The sequence below is a fragment of the Acipenser ruthenus genome, chromosome 39 (genome assembly GCF_902713425.1).
Source record: "Acipenser ruthenus chromosome 39, fAciRut3.2 maternal haplotype, whole genome shotgun sequence".
In the NCBI taxonomy this organism is placed as follows: Eukaryota; Metazoa; Chordata; class Actinopteri; order Acipenseriformes; family Acipenseridae; genus Acipenser; species Acipenser ruthenus.
Genome location: NC_081227.1, coordinates 9,624,440 through 9,646,852, shown reverse-complemented (window position 1 = coordinate 9,646,852; position 22,413 = coordinate 9,624,440). Strand labels below are relative to the sequence as shown.

The window sequence follows — 22,413 nt, the reverse complement described above, 5'->3', positions numbered from 1 at the left end:
TGTTCTCATGAAGGCCCTGAGGACAAGATTAGTATTTGTTAATATTTATTAGTCTGTATGTAAGAAATAGGGAAGGTCTTCTGGATAAAAAAGTCACACATCTTTCTTGGTAAACACAGTTCCTGGACACACAATAAGGTTTGCTGTTGCTTTTCTATCTTATGCTATTATTAAAATGTCATACTGTAGGAAGTGCTTACCAACACTTCAATGTTCAGTTTCAAAATTATGAACTTTATACCTACCATACCCTACACACAAACCCACCACTTCTACCCTAACATGCCATACCTACCACCCCAAACACACCCTGCAATAAGATGTGACAGTTTGTATTATTATTCTATGCCTTACCATACTTACCCTGCAATACCACACCATGTCATACTATACACCTGTACAATTTCAGCAGTACTATTTGAATATTAAGACTATGAAAGTGCTCTTACATGCAGACACTGTATACTTTTGTGATGCTCCAAATGGAACACTGACAAAACATACATTTTTATTATTCTATTTGTGAACTGAGCTGTATTATTATTATTAGACATTGCTAAAGGGTCTCAAAATAGCAATGTCATTAATGGCAAAATCCTTTACTTGCTGGGATCAAGCTGAACTGGATGGACACAACAAATTAATAACAGCACGTAAGGTATGCAATATAAACTACTTTTGTAAAATAACATATCCGTTGATTGATTTTAATAATTCTCAAGGTGCTGTATTTTGAACTGAGGCTTGACGTACCTTTCTCAGTGTTTGAATTGAGCCCCGCCATATTTTGCTCTGACAAAAGAGTCAATGAGGAAAGCTTTTTCATCCCCTTTGAGATTAAATCTGTTCACCAGTGCTGTTATATATGCATCTATGACCTTGAAAAGGATAAACATGTACACATACATGAAGGTGTATTTTTTGTCCTTTTAAAATTTCTGCTTTACTCTGAACGTAGAGAAAACCAAAAATACCCACAACTTAAATACCAAGTATTTATAATAATGTTGACTAGACAGCAGACAGTTCTTTTTTTAACCTTATTTTATTCATAGCCTTTTATGTCTCAACACACAAGGTGCCAGGCAAAATCAATAAAAGAAAGCAAGTTAATACAATACATTCTACTTACTTCAATGCATAAAGTACATCTGAAACCATTCATTCTGTTTGTTTCAGACAGAGTCAGAATGCAGCATACCTCACTCTCGAGCTCCCTATCAGGGGCAAGGCGCTCTATGTCCCAATAAAATCATTTATATGGGCCAATTTTCAACAGCAACACATGGCTACTTCTCCCAGACCAAGCTGATTCAACATCTTACAAAAGTTTGCACATTTTGAGACGCATTAAAAAGTACATTTGCAGAGTACTACAATTTTGTATTTGTTCTATTATGATTAGTTTGTTTACATATTATATGTGAATGGTTTGTGTTGTCAAAAAAAGTTACGAGAGTAATTTTATTAAAAATATTCATGAATTCGCTTTGTTCTCTATTGTATTCTTTTAATAATAGATATATTCGTTTAAGAGCAGACATTTGGTGAGTGCTTGGTCTTATTTTGCTATATTAAACATACTTCCTACATTTTATATGCACAGTTATATGGCAAGAAAAACTTTACGCAACTCACATTTCTCAAGAACAATTGGACTGTCTGCAGCTGGGGCCGGAGATCCTGGACTGTCTACAGCTGGGGCCGGAGATCCTGGACTGTCTACAGCTGGGGCCGGAGATCCTGGACTGTCTACAGCTGGGGCCGGAGATCCTGGACTGTCTACAGCTGGGGCCGGAGATCCTGGACTGTCTACAGCTGGGGCCGGAGATCCTGGACTGTCTACAGCTGGGGCCGGAGATCCTGGACTGTCTACAGCTGGGGCCGGAGATCCTGGACTGACTACAGCTGGGGCCGGAGATCCTCGACTGACTACAGCTGGGGCCGGAGATCCTGGACTGACTACAGCTGGGGCCGGAGATCCTGGACTGACTACAGCTGGGGCCGGAGATCCTGGACTGTCTACAGCTGGGGCCGAAGATCCTGGACTGACTACAGCTGGGGCCGGAGATCCTGGACTGTCTACAGCTGGGGCCGGAGATCCTGGACTGACTATAGCTGGGGCCGGAGATCCTGGACTGACTACAGCTGGAGCCGGAGATCCTGGATTGACTACAGCTGGGGCCGGAGATCCTGGACTGACTACAGCTGGAGCCGGAGATCCTGGATTGACTACAGCTGGGGCCGGAGATCCTGGACTGACTACAGCTGGGGCCGGAGATCCTGGACTGACTACAGCTGGGGCCGGAGATCCTGGACTGACTACAGCTGGGGCCGGAGATCCTGGACTGACTACAGCTGGGGCCGGAGATCCTGGACTGACTACAGCTGGGGCCGGAGATCCTGGACTGACTACAGCTGGGGCCGGAGATCCTGGACTGTCTACAGCTGGGGCCGGAGATCCTGGACTGACTACAGCTGGGGCCGGAGATCCTGGACTGACTACAGCTGGGGCCGGAGATCCTGGACTGACTACAGCTGGGGTCGGGGATCCTGGACTGTCTACAGCTGGGGCCGGAGATCCTGGACTGTCTACAGCTGGGGCCGGAGATCCTGGACTGACTACAGCTGGGGCCGGAGATCCTGGACTGTCTACAGCTGGGGCCGGAGATCCTGGACTGTCTACAGCTGGGGCCGGAGATCCTGGACTATCTACAGCTGGGGCCAGGGATCCTGTACTGACTACAGCTGGGGCCGGAGATCCTGGACTGTCTACAGCTGGGGCCGGAGATCCTGGACTGTCTACAGCTGGGGCCGGAGATCCTGGACTGTCTACAGCTGGGGCCGGAGATCCTGGACTGACTACAGCTGGGGCCGGAGATCCTGGACTGACTACAGCTGGGGCCGGAGATCCTGGACTGACTACAGCTGGGGCCGGAGATCCTGGACTGTCTACAGCTGGGGCCGAAGATCCTGGACTGACTACAGCTGGGGCCGGAGATCCTGGACTGTCTACAGCTGGGGCCGGAGATCCTGGACTGACTACAGCTGGGGCCGGAGATCCTGGACTGACTACAGCTGGGGCCGGAGATCCTGGACTGACTACAGCTGGGGCCGGAGATCCTGGACTGACTACAGCTGGGGCCGGAGATCCTGGACTGTCTACAGCTGGGGCCGGAGATCCTCGACTGACTACAGCTGGGGCCGGAGATCCTGGACTGACTACAGCTGGGGCCGGAGATCCTGGACTGACTACAGCTGGGGCCGGAGATCCTGGACTGACTACAGCTGGGGCCGGAGATCCTGGACTGTCTACAGCTGGGGCCGGAGATCCTGGACTGACTACAGCTGGAGCCGGAGATCCTGGATTGACTACAGCTGGGGCCGGAGATCCTGGACTGACTACAGCTGGGGCCGGAGATCCTGGACTGTCTACAACTGGGGCCGGAGATCCTGGACTGTCTACAGCTGGGGCTGGAGATCCTGGACTGTCTACAACTGGGGCCGGAGATCCTGGACTGTCTACAGCTGGGGCCGGAGATCCTGGACTGACTACAGCTGGGGCCGGAGATCCTCGACTGACTACAGCTGGGGCCGGAGATCTTGGAGCAGCCCTAGAATGTAGTTTGTGTGGTACACAAGGAACCTCTTCTGTATAAGGCACCAAGTCATCCAAGCTAATTCTTGGAAAGACCCCCCCCCCCTTTCTCATCAGTCAAATCTCCACTTTTGCCCTATACAGCTGTAATGGTGAAAGGGCCCAGAAGGTCCCAATCCATTTTTCCCCCTTTCCTCTGCTGGCTCCTGCGGTTCTTCCTTAGTACCTTCTCATCTAGTGTGAATGTGTGTCTCGCTGCCCCTGCTGCTGCTTTTCGGGCCTTTGTTTTGTTTACTACTCTTTGTGTATTTGCCCTCAGTCTCATAAATTTTGTCCTGTAATTTTATAGCCGGAAACACAACCTCTTCCCCAAGTACGTCCTCAATGGTTCTGTTCACCTAGTGAAAAAGGTATACTTTAAGTGTAACTAGAGTGTACAGAGGTAACAGTTTGTCTTGGTTAAGAATATATGACTTTACTTTTTTCTTCTCCGGTAATTTTATTCTTTGTCATTGTTACGTTTTAATCTGTAGCACCATGTGGTTGGTATAATAGTGTTTCTCTAGAATGGAAATGTCTGGAGAAACTTTTTTTTTTTAATTTAGTCGTCAACAATTATTTTAATTTCTCCCAATTTAGTGGTGTCCATTTTTATTCCCCTTTAGGCTCAGCTCACCGCTACCACCCCAGCGCTGGCTCTGCAGGGTGAAGACGAACACATGCTGTCCTCCGAATTGTGTGCCGTCAGCCAACCGCTTCTTTTCACACTGCAGGCTCACCATGCAGCCACCTCAGAGCTACAGCGTCAGAGGGCAACGCAGCTCTCGGGCAGCTTACAGGCAAGCCCGCAGGTGCCTGGCCAGACCTACAGGGGTCGCTGGTGCGCGGTGAGCCGAGGACCTAGGCCCTCCCTCCCTGGGCCACGGTCAGCCAGTTGTGCGCCGCCGCCCTGGGACCTCAGCAGTGACGCAGCCTGGACTCTAACTCACGATCTCCAGACTATAGAACACAGCCTGGACTCTAACTCACGATCTCCAGACTATAGAACACAGCCTGGACTCTAACTCACGATCTCCAGACTATAGAACACAGCCTGGACTCTAACTCACGATCTCCAGACTATAGAACACAGCCTGGACTCTAACTCACGATCTCCAGACTATAGAACACAGCCTGGACTCTAACTCACGATCTCCAGACTATAGAACACAGCCTGGACTCTAACTCACGATCTCCAGACTATAGAACACAGCCTGGACTCTAACTCACGATCTCCAGACTATAGAACACAGCCTGGACTCTAACTCACGATCTCCAGACTATAGAACACAGCCTGGACTCTAACTCACGATCTCCAGACTATAGAACACAGCCTGGACTCTAACTCACGATCTCCAGACTATAGAACACAGCCTGGACTCTAACTCACGATCTCCAGACTATAGAACACAGCCTGGACTCTAACTCACGATCTCCAGACTATAGAACACAGCCTGGACTCTAACTCACGATCTCCAGACTATAGAACACAGCCTGGACTCTAACTCACGATCTCCAGACTATAGAACACAGCCTGGACTCTAACTCACGATCTCCAGACTATAGAACACAGCCTGGACTCTAACTCACGATCTCCAGACTATAGAACACAGCCTGGACTCTAACTCACGATCTCCAGACTATAGAACACAGCCTGGACTCTAACTCACGATCTCCAGACTATAGAACACAGCCTGGACTCTAACTCACGATCTCCAGACTATAGAACACAGCCTGGACTCTAACTCACGATCTCCAGACTATAGAACACAGCCTGGACTCTAACTCACGATCTCCAGACTATAGAACACAGCCTGGACTCTAACTCACGATCTCCAGACTATAGAGCGCATCCTGCGCTGCACACGGAGCGCCTTTACTGAATGCGCCACTTGGGAGCCCCCTGAAATTTCTGGAGAAACTTAATCTGTATTTTGAAGCGTTATTTTTAAACATTGCTTACACATATTACACTGTTCAAAAGAAATGTTGCATAAAAGTCAATTGAAACAGCTTTTAATACATTGCTTCAAAATCCCATTTATAGAGATATATGTATATATAAGGCACTACTTCATTTGACCTAAATAAGAGGTGAAAGACCACTGAGTTACATTGAATACAGTGTTACTAGTAGTCTGGGGGGAAAACAAATACATGTATTTATTTATTTTTATCTCTCTTCTCCAAAGAGATGGAATACAAATTGAACAAGTATAAAAATGTACGGAATAACTATATCGATATAAATGTTTTAATGTTTATATATGGCTATCATTAACAAATTATTTTAAGTTGCTGATGACAATGCTACAGCGAACAGCAAATACTGCTACTAATTTCATGCAATTATTTGAATTTTTAAATGATGATTTAATTGAAGCCATATCATGTTGAATAATAACAATCAAATATATAGTGCTAAACTGTAGGAGGAGATGTGTTTACAAAGAAGTGGTTGCCATTTGGGGTCCTGCTCAATTTACCAATAAGGTTCATTACTAGAAGTTCACATGGTTCCTTCACCTACAGGAAATGTAAGAAATTAGCATGAGGATAATGTGGCTGTAAGACAAAAATTGGTTAAAGAAAATATATAATGTCAAACACAACTGAAGACATACAACAATGGGAGTGAATCTTTCTAATTTTATAGTGGTCCTCTTCCCCTGACATTCAGGGCACTGTGCAACCTGCGGATAAATTGCATTATTTACTGAAAAACAGTTTATCTTCTGTCTTTGTAGTGTGAGTTACTGTATACTTTCAGATGACAGCCATGAGCTTTTATAAACAGTGATTTACCATGTGAAAGCACTATTCAGTGTTTATAGTTTGAAGGACTTTTTTTTCCAGATAAGAAATAAGTGATATATCATTTTTGGGGCTCTCAGTCTAGTCTTTTTAGTAATGTGCAAATATGTTACTTGGAGTTACTCTGAAAATAGCATTGCTGCTCTGAGTTTATACTTTTGTTACACGACAAATGAACTAGGGACAATCTCAACAGTGTTGTACTACAGAGATCAAAAAGAATGTTCAATGCATCAAGTTCAAGTTAATCAAGACCATTTTGAAAGCCTGATTAATGTAGTTCTGTAGTATTTTAAAAGATATATGAAAAACTTTAATTGAAATGTTTGGAGTACATAAACTCCATTGAAAAGCTATCTTGTTTGTATTCCTACAACTGTAATATTGCCCTTGATGCCAAAATAACATGAACTTTAATTAATAGTAAAAGCTATATATTTTAATACTGCTCTAAACACATATGATTACTCATATAATATGTCTCTTTCATATTATGATACCAAACTGTGAACTATCGGGAGGTAATAAATGGGTTTTTAAACAGGATACCTACTCCGTCGGCTCTGGCTGTGTTGGAGCCCGACCAGAAGGAGTCCCCCAGGGTCCAACTGTCCTTCAGGTCCCTATAATCAGGGCTCGACGAAATACCACACTCCTGCAGAAAGATTGTGGGTTCGAGTCACATCTGGGGTGAAATTGTGTTAAAAATGAACATATTTATCATATGTTTTCTTGGCATGTGATATTTTGTAGATCTTGTTATCTGCTATGTCTGCTCATGCTAGTCACAACGTGCTCAAGTGGTGTGGCAGCAGCCACGAAGCAAGTTCGTTTTTTCAGTTGAAATAAAGATCTACTTTGTTTTTGTGTATGGGTATTTTGAAAAGATCAGTTAAATAGCTACGTATTTTGAAATAAAGATGTATTCATTATTATGAACGTTGGCAGAAAGGATATTATATTTATATTTCCCACGTGTGCTTGCCTTGTACAAATCTGATAGAATTTCAACAAAGTTATTTGACTTCGGTTCATTATTTAGCCTATACTGCCATCTACAGAATTACTGCAGGTGTCGTTTGCTTCTTTTGACAATAATATGGATGTTTTCTCACGGAAAACTGTGAGAGCATGTAGTCGTGGCCGAGTGGTTAATGAACAAAAAGAGTTGTCAGAGCCCACGCCTCCAGGCTGACTGCGATCTGAACGGAGCGCCTTAGACATCCTGAATTACACAGACGACTTTGCACCTCACTGCAGTACACTGCTGAACCTCTGATGTCTGACGCTGCAGTAAATCACCTGGTGTGTGCGTGAACTTATTCTTTTTCTGTTTCTGTTAAGGAGGGCGACCTGTTTCGTCGTATTCTATATGGGATCACAAGGACACTCCTCTTACAGAAAGAAAATATACGGCAGAGTGATCGCTTCACAGTTAGAAACAAATCAGAACAGTCTGTTAGCAAATTAACTTCATCAAAAAAACCACAAAGACATTACATACATGTTACAGATATATTTCATAGACAGAACAGTTGTAATATAATTGAGTGCATTTCTACACAATCCGCTAGTAACAGACATAATCTCAAAGCACTATAATTTATTTAAGCTCTTATGAAAGATAAGTATCCTTGCGCATTATATCACAGAAAACATGATAATCCTTGCTCTTCATTTAATCCCTCAGGCTGTACCGTATGGAGATTGAAGATCCATTTAGATTCACATTGTAATAGTTTTTAATCGAGATTACCGCCTCTGCAATCTTGAAATATTTTTTGTATGCCACAGAATTTAATATCTGAAACTGAATGTTTGGCATCTACAAAATGTGTAGCTAGTAGTAGATGAATACATTTTCTCCTAATTGAACTTTTATGCTTGCTCATTAATGCGCAATCGTAACTGTCTAGTAGTTGTACCAACATATTGCAAATGGCAAGGACAAGAAATCAAATAAATGACATGAGTTGAAGCACAGGTCATCACTTGTAAGATTCTGTACTCTTTTTTCATCGTATGGCTTGTAAAATTCTTAGTTTTAAATGCATTATCACGGGCGGCACAATTACACATGGAAAAAATCCAGTAGATTTGTCCAGTACACCGAGATCTCTCGAACATCTAAACGAGTCAGCCCTTAATAAAGACCGTCCGTGTTCATGTCAGCGTATATGACATTGTCTATACACAATAGCTGTTATGTAAGCCTATTGGTATCAAATCGATCGCAATTAATGTGTTCCATGTTTCCTGTCAGTTTGATAGTTTTAATCAATCATTGAAAAAGCAGCAGTGCCTTGCAACCGTACTTCTTCTTTTGCACCTCTTGATAAAACACCCACTCAGAACGTGTCTGCTTCCTCCAGCCCCCTAAGGAACACTGGAACGGTCATCAATAACAGCGAGCATTTGGCCAAAAACAACACTCGCTGTCCCCTTCACGCTCAAAAACAAACACTTTCACTCCTCCTCATGGATAGCGAGTCCAAACACTTTAGAAACGCATTTTGCTAGCTTTATATAAAAGTTTATTAGAAAAATCCATTACATAATCACATCACCAAAACATACATTTTACAAAAATAAATCTGTCATTGAATTAATTTTCCATTTTGTCATTGCATTGTTTTTACCCAAGTTCTTAATATCCATCCAGATATTATCTTTCACTCGACCAAAAACAATTTTACAAAAATCAATTTCTGTTGCTTGATTTTTTGTTTTATTATACAGATTCATGTTTCTCAACAACCACAAAGCTTCTTTGGCACTGTTGATGATCAGCCATGCCTTCTTCCAATGATCTGTTTTTAAACCCCCTCTTGGCCCATACATAATCACATTCCATGTCAATTCATTTGTTTTGATAAATTTTTTCAGAGGCACTTTTACCCTCCCCCAACATCCTTTAGCAAACTTACAGTTACAAAAGACATGTTCCACCGATTCAGTTTCCTTACAATCAACTCTTACACATGTATCTGTCATTGCCATTTGTCTTTTGTACATAAACTGCCGACAAGGTAAGCGTGCATGTACAGATAGCCAAGCTATATCCTTCTGAGTATTAGATAAGCCAGGATATCCTACATTTCTCCACACAACTGTTGACACGTCTGCACACTGAAAATTAACTTTGATTAATTTATTATTTGCCAGTTTCTTTTTCTGCAAATCTTTAAGTTTCCACTTTGCTTTTGGCCAATCCATCAGATCATATTCTAAAATAAACCTTGAAGCCTTCTTGTATACAAAAGGCATCATCCAACTGTAGGGCACTGTCAAATTTATATGAATTAAACCCATCCTTCTTAAAAATTGTCCAAAAAAAACCTGGCAAAGAAACTACATTTCTTATTCATCTGAAGAATTGTGTTAATTAGAAAACAGACAAAATTTGCATACAAATAAAAAATGACATTAGGAAAACCTTTCCCTCCATTTTTCTTCTCCAACATTACAGTTTCCCTTTTCACCTTTTCCATTCTCCCTCCCCAAAAGAAAATAAACAGCTCCCTATTAATCGATTTGCAAGACGCTCTATCCGGAGGAAAAACCTTTGCTACATATAAGAGCATTGACATAAACACCACTTTAATTATTCAAATGTTACCTTCCATTGACAGCTTTCTGGAATTCCAGAAAGTGATTTTCTTTCTCACTTTACCCATCACCTCCACCCAATTCCTTACCCCACTCACATTTTTATCAAAAATCATGCCTAAAACTTTAATGTAATCATTCTTCAATTTTAACATTTTCTTAAATTCATCTCTCTCCTCCCACTCCCCCATACAAAAAGCCTCACTTTTCTCCATATTGATTTTTGAACCAGAAGCTTTCCCATACAAAACCATAATTTTCAAAGCTTCCTGAATAGAGTCACATCAACGTCACATCATCCATGTATGCTAAGGCTTTAACCTCCTGATGATCAGAGCCAGGAATTACCACCCCCTCAATCTGTGTATTCTTTCTAATTCGTAAAAGTGCAGGTTCTAAACAATAAATATATAACAGGGGTGATTAAGGACACCCTTGTCTCACCCCTGACTTCACCTCAAAACCACCAGACATAAATCAATTAACAATAACTTCACTACTGATGCCTCTGTACAGCATCTTCACCCATCTAATAAATCTTTGATCCAAACCCATGTACTCCAAAACTTTAAACATAAAACAATGATCAACCCGATCATAGGCCTTTTCTTGGTCAAGATTAAACATAAAGGTGACTCTCTCTCCTTTGAATAGATAAATGCATCTCTAATCAATACTAAATTCTCAGCAATAGCTCTTCCTGGAACACCACATACTTGGTCAGGATCAATTAAACATTATTATCTTGGACAATATCTTATAGTCACAATTGAGGAGACTAATGCCTCCAGTTTTTCAGCTCCTCTTTTTCCCCTTTATTTTTAAATATGAGAGTTATCAGCCCTTCCCTCATAGAATCGCTTATTAGTCCACTACTCAAACATTCAATGAAAACTTCTAATAGATCTTCTTTAATCAATTCCCAAAATGTGCAATAAAATTCTATGGCAACCCATCTGATCCAGGAGTCTTACCTGTTTTAAAAGAAAAACACGCTTCTTTAATCTCATCCAAATTTATATTCCTCAACAAATCATTATTCTCTTCTAATGTTACCTTGGTTTCCAGACTTTTAAGAAACAAATCTTGTATTACAGGATCTGTTTCTCTCGCTTCATAAAGAGATTTATAAAACTCCTCTGCAATTTTTAACATTTCATCTGTTCCTTTCAGAACTCCCCCATTCTCAGTTTTCAAGCCCTGTAGACAACTCTTCTTCTTAAACATTACTTTAAAGAAAAAACTACTACAAGTCTCGTTTTCTTCCATGTACTTGACTCTAGCCCTAAACATAACCTTTTTTTCCATTTATAAAAACATCTTATACAGTTTCTCCTTAATATCTCTTATCTCCTCCTGGAAATCAAACCCCTGACTGCAACCCAAACAAGATTTGTAATCTTTTTTGTAATTTAGCATATTTATTTTTCCTTTCCTCTGCCCTCCTCCTTCCTAGTGATATAAAATAGCCTTTTGTCCAACTCTTTCCCACCATTCACACACCGAATCAAAACACACTTTCAACTCTTTCCACTCTGTATACCTTTTTTTAAAAGCCTTAACCAAATCCTGATTCTGTAACAATGCACAATTAAATTTCCAAGAACCTCTTCCATATTCAAATTTGTTAACCAGTTCAACAGATACCACCAAACTCTTGTGGTCTGAAAAAAAATTCCAATTTTTCACATTTCAAAACTGTGATACGAAACAAAAATCTATTCTAGAAAAGGAGGACTGTGCTTTATTGAACCATGTAAAACCAGGGTCTAATGGGCAAAAGCATTTTGCTGCATCCTTCAAGTGAGCATCTTTCACTATTATTTTTAACAATTTTCCTGATTCATCTAAATTCCACTTCCTTTTAACAGCAGGTAACAATCCACAATTAAAATCTCCCGCCACTATTAAAGTTTTGTTGCTCACTAAAAGCAATCTTAAGTGTTCAAAAATATGTTCCCTCTCTGCGCACGTTTGAGCCCCATAAATATTCACTAAACGAATTTCTGTTTCATGATACTTTATATCAACTGCTAACAAACGCCCTGGAATTATATCAGAAACAGATTTAACTTCAATATGAGGGTTTTTACACAGAATCCCCAACCCTGCAGCCTTTTCTACATTTGATCCCGCCCACACAGATATCCCAACATTCCATTCCTTTTTTAAATTTGCATAATCATTTGAAAAGGAAATACTGCACTCTTGTAAAAATATAATATCTGCACTAATAGATTTCAGGTAACCAAAAACACTCTTTCTCTTATCAGCCCCTTTAATACCTCTAACATTTACAGAACATAAATTCAATATCATCATTGTACAAACAAGAATGACAGAAAAAAACACAAACTGAATAATTTTTTGTCCCTTTTTCCCCTTTCTTTTTCTCTCCCACGTTATGCCACTGATCGTCTCCTCTTGTGTTCTCAATATTGTCCTTGTCTTTGATTGTATTGTTATCAGCTCCTTTATCTTTGTCTTTGTTTGTGGCAGCCATCTTGTCTTTGTCTTTGTTTGTGGCAGCCATCTTGTCTTTGTCTTTGTTTGTGGCAGCCATCTTGTCTTTGTCTTTGTTTGTGGCAGCCATCTTTTCGTTATTATCTGACTCGCCCTCTGCTGCAACTGCTGGTTTAAAAAATATAGACACAGCAGAGAAAGTCTGCACATCCCCCTCCTCCAGAAATGTAGAGCCCTGGAAATCAGTTCTTTCAATTTCCAGCCCCCGAGTTGGAGTGTCTGGACTACTAATCACAGTCAGGCACTTTTCTTGCTTCCCAATATGTGCAAGTAAATGCTCTCTTTCCTGATCGTGCACAACATCAGGGGCAATATTAACCCCCCCCCCCCCCCCGACTTTATTTTTTGTTTTAGCCACAGCCTGTTCTTCAGGCTTCCGTTTACCGGTCTGCTGTATTATCTCCATCTCATTATCAGCGTTATCCTCCTCTGCAGAGACATCAGGCTCATTTTCTGAAAAATCGGAGCTATACAGGTCCTCTTTAAGACTCCCGTCTTCATCCTGCTGTTCCTCTGTTCTCTCTTTGCTGGCTTCCTCCTCCCTTTCAACATCCTGCTTTTGTATTACTCTCTGTCCTTTAACTATATTGGTATACAAATCTGGGCAAGTTTTGAAAACATGGCCCTCTTCCCCACACAGATTGCATTGTTTCTCCTCATGGCAGAGAGCAGTTACATGCGGCCCTCCACAGTTCTTGCATTTAGTTACAGAACAACTCACAGCCAGGTGTCCCAGTTGTCCACAGTTACGACACAGCTTCGGCATCCCATTGTATACAACAAACCCACGAGCTGCCCCCAAAGTCACATTACTGGGAAGGTGATGCACCCCACCAATCCCCTCTGGATCCTTAAACAGTTGAATGAGCCACTGACGTGCTCCATTCCACACGCTATCCCTGTCCACAACTTTGCGGCTAGATGAAGTAACTTTGCAATATCTCTTAAGCCATGTTTCCACGTCATATTCATGAACAGACCCATTATAAAACTGTATAGTCACAACTTTAATCTCCCGGTCAGACAGAGGTTCAACCAAAAAATGTTTCAGAGGAAGTTCATTCTTTTTCATTCTATATCGTTGTAAAAACTTTTCCATTTTTTCAGAATTTACAAAACTTACATCAAAGCTTGCCTCAGTTCCAGGTCTTTTGGTGAAGTCTCCAACATTTTCTGGATAATTGTTCTACTGACGTCGATTCTAGTTAGGTAATTCTCTTTAATTTTGCCGCACAATGTAAAACGAATTACATTGTGCCTCCGCACACCTGGTTGCATTGGCATCCCCACAGCTCCCTCCAAGTCCTGGCAGAAGACTTCCTCCGAAGCAGGAATGCTTTACACTCTCTCTAGAGATTTTATCAATTCTGTTGGAAAAAAAAAACTACAGCAATTATCTCTGAAAGTATTGTTTTATGTGCAAGTGGCCGACCGTCTCCCTCCAACTCTGAGTGGCACCGGTAGCTGTGCCGGTGACAAATAAACAGGAGCACTTTCATATAATGCAATTGCTGTACTCCAGTGAGGTGTTACAATAACATTACAAACCCATTCCAGACTGCGGGCGGTTAAAAGCTTAATTGGGTTCAAGTTTCTCGTATGATTTAAAAGTACGAGCCAGTTGCCTCATTTGCATTGCCTGCCTTCCTCCTTTGCAGTGTAAAGTATATCAAATGTGTTCTTAAAATCTGATGAAGTTTCCCATTTGAATCGTAAGTATTTGGTTTCCATTGTAGCTATTTACACACACTGCTCTGTTGGGCTCCCGGGGTGTTATCTAACAAAACGACGTATGTTGTGTTGCCATAATGGATTACATAGACTTTCCGGGCCCTTGTTGCTTTCTTCTTAGGCCCTGTCCACACTACATAACCGATCTCGAGAACCGTACTCGAAACCGCTCTAATTAATCCAGCTCAAAGCGTCCACACTGAAGTACCGTTTCATGTTTAGTCAGGCTTAATGTGTCCACACACCATTAGAATAGTTCAGTTACAATTCCCAGCAGCGCAACGAACCGTGGAAATGAATACGATAGTATCCCACCATGCACTGTATTTTATTTTAAAATAATGTGTTATGCCCCATATTAACAGAGGTCCATATTGCATAAATGAAATATAACAAGCATTGTGGAAAAAGTAAATCCAAACACACACACACAAGTAGGGCTTGAAGTTTTCAGGTTTTATTTTTAATCAGGTGAAGTCCCTTTAAACAAATTGAGCTGATTCTGTTTTATAATTAAACAGAATCAGTTAATTATAACTGAAAAAGCAGTTAAAGAAAAAGCATTTAATTACAAAACAGTCTTTGTTTTTACCTTCATATCTCGCCTGAGCCTAATTCTGGTCTCCTTAATTTTATTTCAAACAGAGCTGACAAATTACGTAATTTGTTCATCCCCGATCCTTTTAACTCGCATTTCATTTTTGCAGTCACCTAATTTAATGTTGTGTTCTTGTTATTTTCCCCACTAGTTTAACAGAGATGCCCTGACAGATTTTTTGAAGCATAAAAATTAATACCTAGTGCGGAGTGATAGCAAGTCCTTCAGGCGCCTGCTCTGAGTATTTTGCCAAACATACCACAAAGCATTTTGGGATATTGGAGGATACACAAAAAAATGTAGTTTGGTATTACAGCGTCCACACTTCTGATAAACCGCACTACCTGATTATTATTATTATTTATTTCTTAGCAGACACCCTGTGGCGGAGTGTCCCGCCCCTATTTATTATTATTTGTATTTTTGTTTGCGGCGCGGGTAAAAGCGCCGCGTCTTTTGTTATTATATTTAAAAACCCCGTGAGGATGCATGGCTGATCAGCTACTGATTATTTAACTAGCTGACAGTCATGCATCCTTACCAAACGCGTGCAGACTCTGGCCGGGGGATAATAAGATAATTACCAACTAGTTAAATCCCTCGGCCAGAGTATATAAACCAGCAGCACTCTGCACTCGGGGTTGAGAGTGTAGAGGAGAGTACGGGAGAGCGGAGAGAGAAAAAGCAACATTAACAAAACAATTGCTAAGACGTGCTGGATTTCCCAGCACATCACTTACTTGTTTGTTTGTTCATTCGTTTGGCCCTTGTGCCCTTTTGTTTTGTGTTGTGTTAATTTGTTTAATAGTTTGTTTATTAAATACGCTGAGTGCACTAACACTCAGCTTCAACCGCCCATCCACTGTTTGGTTTGAGTTACTTCCTGGTCCGTGACGTCATCCACATCACCACTGCGAGCCAGACTGTCACATATGGTGTCCTGCGTGGGACAAACAACGCCTCCAACAGCCGGACCAGGATTGAAAAGTGCGGTTTTTTTTGTTTGTTCGTTTTTTTTTTTCAAATTAAAAATGGGGAAAAGTAGCCGGAGGAGAAAGCAGCAGCAGCAGCAACAACAGCAGCAGGAGGCGCAGCAACATCAGCCTTACCTTGCCACACTGGATGTCTGCCTCACCTGCCTGAAGGGTGAGGAGTGGTGCTTCGCGGTTGGTGAGGTTGGGCACGTGGCACCAGACCAACCCCCTCCATGGCAGGAGAAAGAGGAGCCAGAGCGTCCAGTGAGGGAGGACCTGCATCCTCCAAAGAGGACGAATGCACTCTCCTCTGAGGGAGTCTGGGACTGGCTGGTGGAGCCGGGGAGGGATTATGAGGAAGCCCTCCCTGCAGTGATCAACCTCCTGTGGGCAAGAGATGGGGAGCGCTGGGAGGCCTGGGAACAGCAACACCACCCAGCTTCCCTCCCAGACATCGCAGCCATGGTGTTCAACTACCTGGCTGCGGATATGGGAGAGACCCTGCTGCTGCCATCTCCAGCATCAGAGGGAGAGGAGCCATCGCTGCCGTCTCCAGAGCCAGAGGGAGAGGAGCCATCGCTGCCGTCTCCAGCGCCAGAGGGAGAGGAGCCATCGCTGCCGTCTCCAGCGCCAGAGGGAGAGGAGCCATCGCTGCCGTCTCCAGCGCCAGAGGGAGAGGAGCCATCGCTACCGTCTCCAGCGCCAGAGGGAGAGGAGCCATCGCTGCCGTCTCCAGCGCCAGAGGGAGAGGAGCCATCGCTGCCGTCTCCAGCATCAGAGGGAGAGGAGCCATCGCTGCCGTCTCCAGCGCCAGAGGGAGAGGAGCCATCGCTGCCGTCTCCAGCGCCAGAGGGAGAGGAGCCATCGCTGCCGTCTCCAGCGCCAGAGGGAGAGGAGCCATCGCTGCCGTCTCCAGCGCCAGAGGGAGAGGAGCCATCGCTGCCGTCTCCAGCGCCAGAGGGAGAGGAGCCATCGCTGCCATCTCCAGCATCAGAGGGAGAGGAGCCATCGCTACCGTCTCCAGCATCAGAGGGAGAGGAGCCATCGCTACTGTCTCCACCAGCAGAGGGAGAATGCCTGCTGGTTTCGCCTCCACAGCCTGGGGAGGAGCCCGAACGTCCTACGCCCGAGTGGGAGGAGCCCGAACGTCCTACGCCCGAGTGGGAGGAGCCCGAACGTCCTACGCCCGAGTGGGAGGAGCCCGAACGTCCTACGCCCGAGTGGGAGGAGCCCGAACGTCCTACGCCCAAGAGGGGGGAGTCGGTGCGTCCACAGCCCAATAGGGAGGAGTCGGTGCGTCCACAGCCCAAGAGGGAGGAGTCGGTGCGTCCACAGCCCAAAGAGGGGGGAGTCGGTGCGTCCATAGCCCAAGAGGTGGAAGTCTGCGCTTCCACAGCCTTAGGACCCAAGCTGCAGTCCCAAGAGCCAGAAGGGGAGGAGTTACAGGCTCAACCCCCTGAATTTTTCTGGGGGGGAGAAGGGCAGGATGCTGGTGTTCCCCAGCAGCCTCTATTTATGCTGCTGAAGGGAGCACGGCACACACCAGCCCAGCCGCCACAGCAGAGGGAGCCAGCACCGCCACAGCCTCCCTCTGAGTGGCCAGCATCCGCCCCATCGCCTCTGCCTCCACCACCACCAGGAGCAGAGCAGCAGGAGCTGCCTCTGTCTCCACCACCACCAGGAGCAGGGCAGCAGGAGCTGCTTCTGTCTCCACCATCACCAGGAGCAGAGCAGCAAGAGCTGCCTCTGCCTCCGCCACCTCCACCAGCAGAGGGTGAATGCCTGCTGGTTCCACATCCACCGTCGTGGGAGGACTGCTTGCCCCTCCCACCTCCACCAGCAGAGGGTGAATGCCTGCTGGTTCCGCCTCCACCGTCGTGGGAGGACTGCTTGCCCCTCCCACCTCCACCAGCAGAGGATGAATGCCTGCTGGTTCTGCCTCAACCATCGTGGGATCCTGCTTCGCCTGGGGTCACTACACTGGGGTCGGAGCCCCACGGAGGGGAGCTGCCGGCCATGAAGAAAGGGGGGGAGGTCAGGAGACCAGCTCCCCCAGCCGCACTTTCGCGGCCGGAGATCATGTGGTCAGAGCCCCACGAAGGGGAGCTGCCAGCCATGGAAAAGGGGGGGGAGGTCAGGAGACCAGCTCCCCCAGCCGCACTTTCGCGGCAGGAAATACTGTGGCTGGAGCCCCGTGAAGGGCAGCTGTCAGCCATGAAGAAGGGGGGGGAGGTCAGGAGACCAGCTTCCCCCGCAGCAATTTCGCTGCAGGAGAAAGGGTGGCCAGAGCCCCACGGAGGGGAGCTGTCGGCCATGAAGAAGGGGGGGCAGGTCTGGAGACCACCCCCAAAATTTTTTTGGCCAGAGGAGCTGGCCGGTGCGCGGGCCATTGGAACACTACGGCTGTTTGGGTGGGAGGAGGACATCCCACCGTGGCCGCCACCTTTGGCCCGTTGCTGCCCCTGTTCCTGCGCCGGGACTGCTGACCGGGACTTTGGGGACTAAGGGGGGAGGTGGCCGAAAAGGCCATGTGTGCTGCGCACAAGGGGGGGCATGTGTGGCGGAGTGTCCCGCCCCTATTTATTATTATTTGTATTTTTGTTTGCGGCGCGGGTAAAAGCGCCGCGTCTTTTGTTATTATATTTAAAAACCCCGTGAGGATGCATGGCTGATCAGCTACTGATTATTTAACTAGCTGACAGTCATGCATCCTTACCAAACGCGTGCAGACTCTGGCCGGGGGATAATAAGATAATTACCAACTAGTTAAATCCCTCGGCCAGAGTATATAAACCAGCAGCACTCTGCACTCGGGGTTGAGAGTGTAGAGGAGAGTACGGGAGAGCGGAGAGAGAAAAAGCAACATTAACAAAACAATTGCTAAGACGTGCTGGATTTCCCAGCACATCACTTACTTGTTTGTTTGTTCATTCGTTTGGCCCTTGTGCCCTTTTGTTTTGTGTTGTGTTAATTTGTTTAATAGTTTGTTTATTAAATACGCTGAGTGCACTAACACTCAGCTTCAACCGCCCATCCACTGTTTGGTTTGAGTTACTTCCTGGTCCGTGACGTCATCCACATCACCACTGCGAGCCAGACTGTCACACACCCTTATCCAGGGCGACTTACAATTGTTACAAGATATCACATTATACATTATTTCACATTATACAGATATCACATTATTTTACATACAATTACCCATTTATACAGTTGGGTTTTTACTGGAGCAATCTAGGTAAAGTACCTTGCTCAAGGGTACAACAGCAGTGTCCTCCACTGGGGATTGAACTCACAACCCTCCGGTCAAGAGTCCAGAGCCCTAACCACTACTCCACACTGCTGCCCTGACGCGATCTAATTAGAACCGGACTCGAGACTACCTCCTGAGGTGGTCCCGAGTCCGGTTCTTGAGTACGGTATTAAATGCTGCGTAGTGTGGACGCAAACCATATTTAGCACTTTTAAGCCATTAACCCGTTTGCTTTGGCAGTCTAGCAGTTTGGTCTCTTTGGTGCAATCGGTTAGTGCGTTCGGCTGTTAACTGAAAGGTTGGTGGTTCAAGCCCACCCAGAGATGATGCTTTTTTGCATTTCTTAATCACATTAGAAAATGGCACTGTAATACGTTGTTATTTAATCCAATTACACTGACGAAAAAAGTTTGCTGTTTTTTAGTTCAAAATAATACAAAACAAACATAGTCTTGCTGTTTGTCGAAACCCGGGACCTTTAGATATTCAGTCTAACGCTCTCCCAACTGAGCTATTTCGGCTTGACAGGACGCGTTCTACGAGATAGCATTCTTTTTGTCAATCGCCTTTTTGTCAAGCCAGTAAACCTGTTTATAATGAATAACGTTCAACAGCTCGGAAACACCATAATAGAATCCGGTGCCTTTACAAATGCGTTTTGAAACTGTTAAGTTTTCTCCCAAATGCGGTTCCTAACAAATGGTTTTGCTTATTTTTTTTATTATTATTATTTTTTCCACAGTAAGACCAAAAGGCAAACATCCAGATTTCCATTACACGAGAGTAGATGTTAAAACTTCATGCTGATTTGAACTCGGCTCTCGCCAAGATAAGCACCAACTAAGACGGCTTTACAGTAAACTAATGTGATCCATCTGCGTCTCCATCCATTTACGTTTCCTTCCATATGATGATGTAGATATCCTTCTGTCTGGTGTTAATGGCTGAAGTGTAATGCTGGCTCCAGGGATCAGCTTATTTTGCCTCCCTGGCGCATCAGCACACACAACGGCTGCGATGCTGGCTCCAGGGATCAACCACAGTGCGGCCTCCCCAGCGCATCAGCATGACAACCGTCTGGATTGAGCTAAGTAGGGTACATCTCTGGGGTCTTCAAGTGGGCACCTTCCATCCTCAGTGTTTCGTCGACTAGCCCACGACACCTCAAGAGGGCTCGACGGTGATTCTGGCATCCCAGCATCACCCCCCTCCGTCCCCCACTCAACTCAGCCCAGCTTACTTACCTGTACATCAGCGTTTCTTTCTTTCTATTGTGATCCCCAGCCAGAATCTTTCCGTCTCAACCACAGCCAGTTGCTGCTCCTCTCTGCTGCTTCAGATAAGTTCTTCACTGTGCGACACAACTTTGCCACTGAATCCGACGTCTCTGAGAAACCGGGTTGTAGAGTGTGCCACAAATCCTCGACAACCCACTTCCACTGGGTAAACCCGGACTCTCCATCCTCGCTGTTCCGCTTCAGTGGCTAGTTGAGCATATCGCAGTTTCTTCCTCTCATACGCCTCATCTACAGCATCCTCCCATGGCACTGTTAACTCTACCAGGTGAACAAGGCGTGCTGATCCAGACCACAAGACAATATCTGGTCGAAGGTTAGTGGTGGCAATCTCAGGTGGAAAAATAAGCCGTTGACCAACATCTGCCAGCATTTTCCAGTCTCTAGCAGCTTCCAGTTGTCCTGGGCGAGGATTGGTTTTAACACCTTTTCTTGGTGGTTGCTCTCCTGGGCGGAGGAATGTTGTCTTTTGTGTGTAATGTTTTGATGGAACAGGTGGCAACTTATTGGTCATGTTACGCTTGTCTTCCAATGCTAAGGCCAAACATCGCAGCACCTGGTCATGGCGCCAAGTAAACCGTCCTTGGCTAAGAGCCACCTTACATCCTGTCAAAATGTGCCTTAACCCTTTGCGGTCCTATGTCGGACCTGGTCCGACATTGCAATTATTCCTATCCGGTCCAATGTCGGACCCTGACCGACATCATCAAAAAGACGCAGAAAACGGGTTTCTAGTCGTTTTTTCTCCGGAAAAAGCCGAGAAAACCATTCAATGGCCGAGTGGGAGCAACAGGAGCCGAGACAAGCCGAAAAAAAAAGAAAGGGCGTATCTCATTAATAGTCATACTTGCCCCTGGCATCAGATAACGGCGGCCATAAGGAAACAAGCTGGCTGTGACTGCATCAGCGCTCAGAGAATATCACGGACATTTGCAGAGTTTTTTTGAAATGTTATAGTAATAAAATAATGACTTGGATCGCATTATTGAGGCGTTTGGTGATAAAACGAGTGATCAGGAGATGATTGATCGGTATGTACAACTATTATTATTATTATTACTATTATTTATTTATTAGCATATGTGAAAGCTATAGCGAACGAAAGGGTGGGGCGGGGCTGGAGATGACTAGTGAGTGATTTGTTAATATGCAGGGCCTTTTAAACCTGTTTGACTGTGGAAAAAAATACTTTTAAACAGTGCGTCTAAAATTAACTGCGTGTGTGAAAATAAATTGGACCTGACGCGCCTGACGCGCACTTAATAAATGGACTGCAAAGGGTTAATGTTGCAGGTGATGAACACAAAGGACATGAGGGATCCTCTCCTACCCAGAGGTTTAGGTTCTGTGGTGATGGGAGAACATCATATGTTGACCTGATGAGGAAACTGATCCTGCTCTGTTCCATTGACCATAGGTCTTGCCAGCCAATCTTGCGTTGTTCCACACTCTCTCATCTCATCCATTCTCCCTGCTTGGCATGGGAAATGGCCTTTATACACCTCATCATCTCCTCCTGCTTTTGCACCTCGTTGACTACCAGCTTCCTCCTTTGAGCTGGGGCTGCCTTGTGCCATGTAGGAGGAGCTGAACTGAGACCAAGACCCCCTCTCCCATGCTGAACTTGCCCCATGATATCACTAATTCGAAGGGCAGCCTTTGCATCTTCCACAGCTTTCTTTGCCGCCCACTTTCTTCCAGTTTTCAACACAGGTGCTGCCTCCCTTACGCATTTGTCGCGTGACTCTACTAATGTCATTTCCAGTCTGACCTTGGCGCACTTAAACTCCTCGGTTAGAACAGAGACTGGTAGCTGCAGTATTCCTTTACCATAAAGTCCCACTCTGCTGAGGCAGCGTGGAACTCCCAACCATTTCCTGATGTATGAACTGATTAAAGTTTCCAGCTTCTCTACTGTTGTCAAAGAAACCTCGTACACAGTCAGTGGCCACAGCAACCTCGGCAGTAGACCAAACTGA

General features: G+C 44.7%; 1 non-coding gene across 1 annotated transcript; it reads right to left on the bottom strand.

Annotated features, from left to right (window-relative positions):
- Positions 1 to 8,794: 8,794 nt before the first annotated feature.
- On the bottom strand, positions 8,795 to 9,001 carry LOC117427220 (small nucleolar RNA U3). The gene has a single exon (XR_004548205.2). It is a non-coding gene; the product is annotated as a small nucleolar RNA U3 (small nucleolar RNA).
- Between the last annotated feature and the right edge of the window lie 13,412 nt (positions 9,002 to 22,413).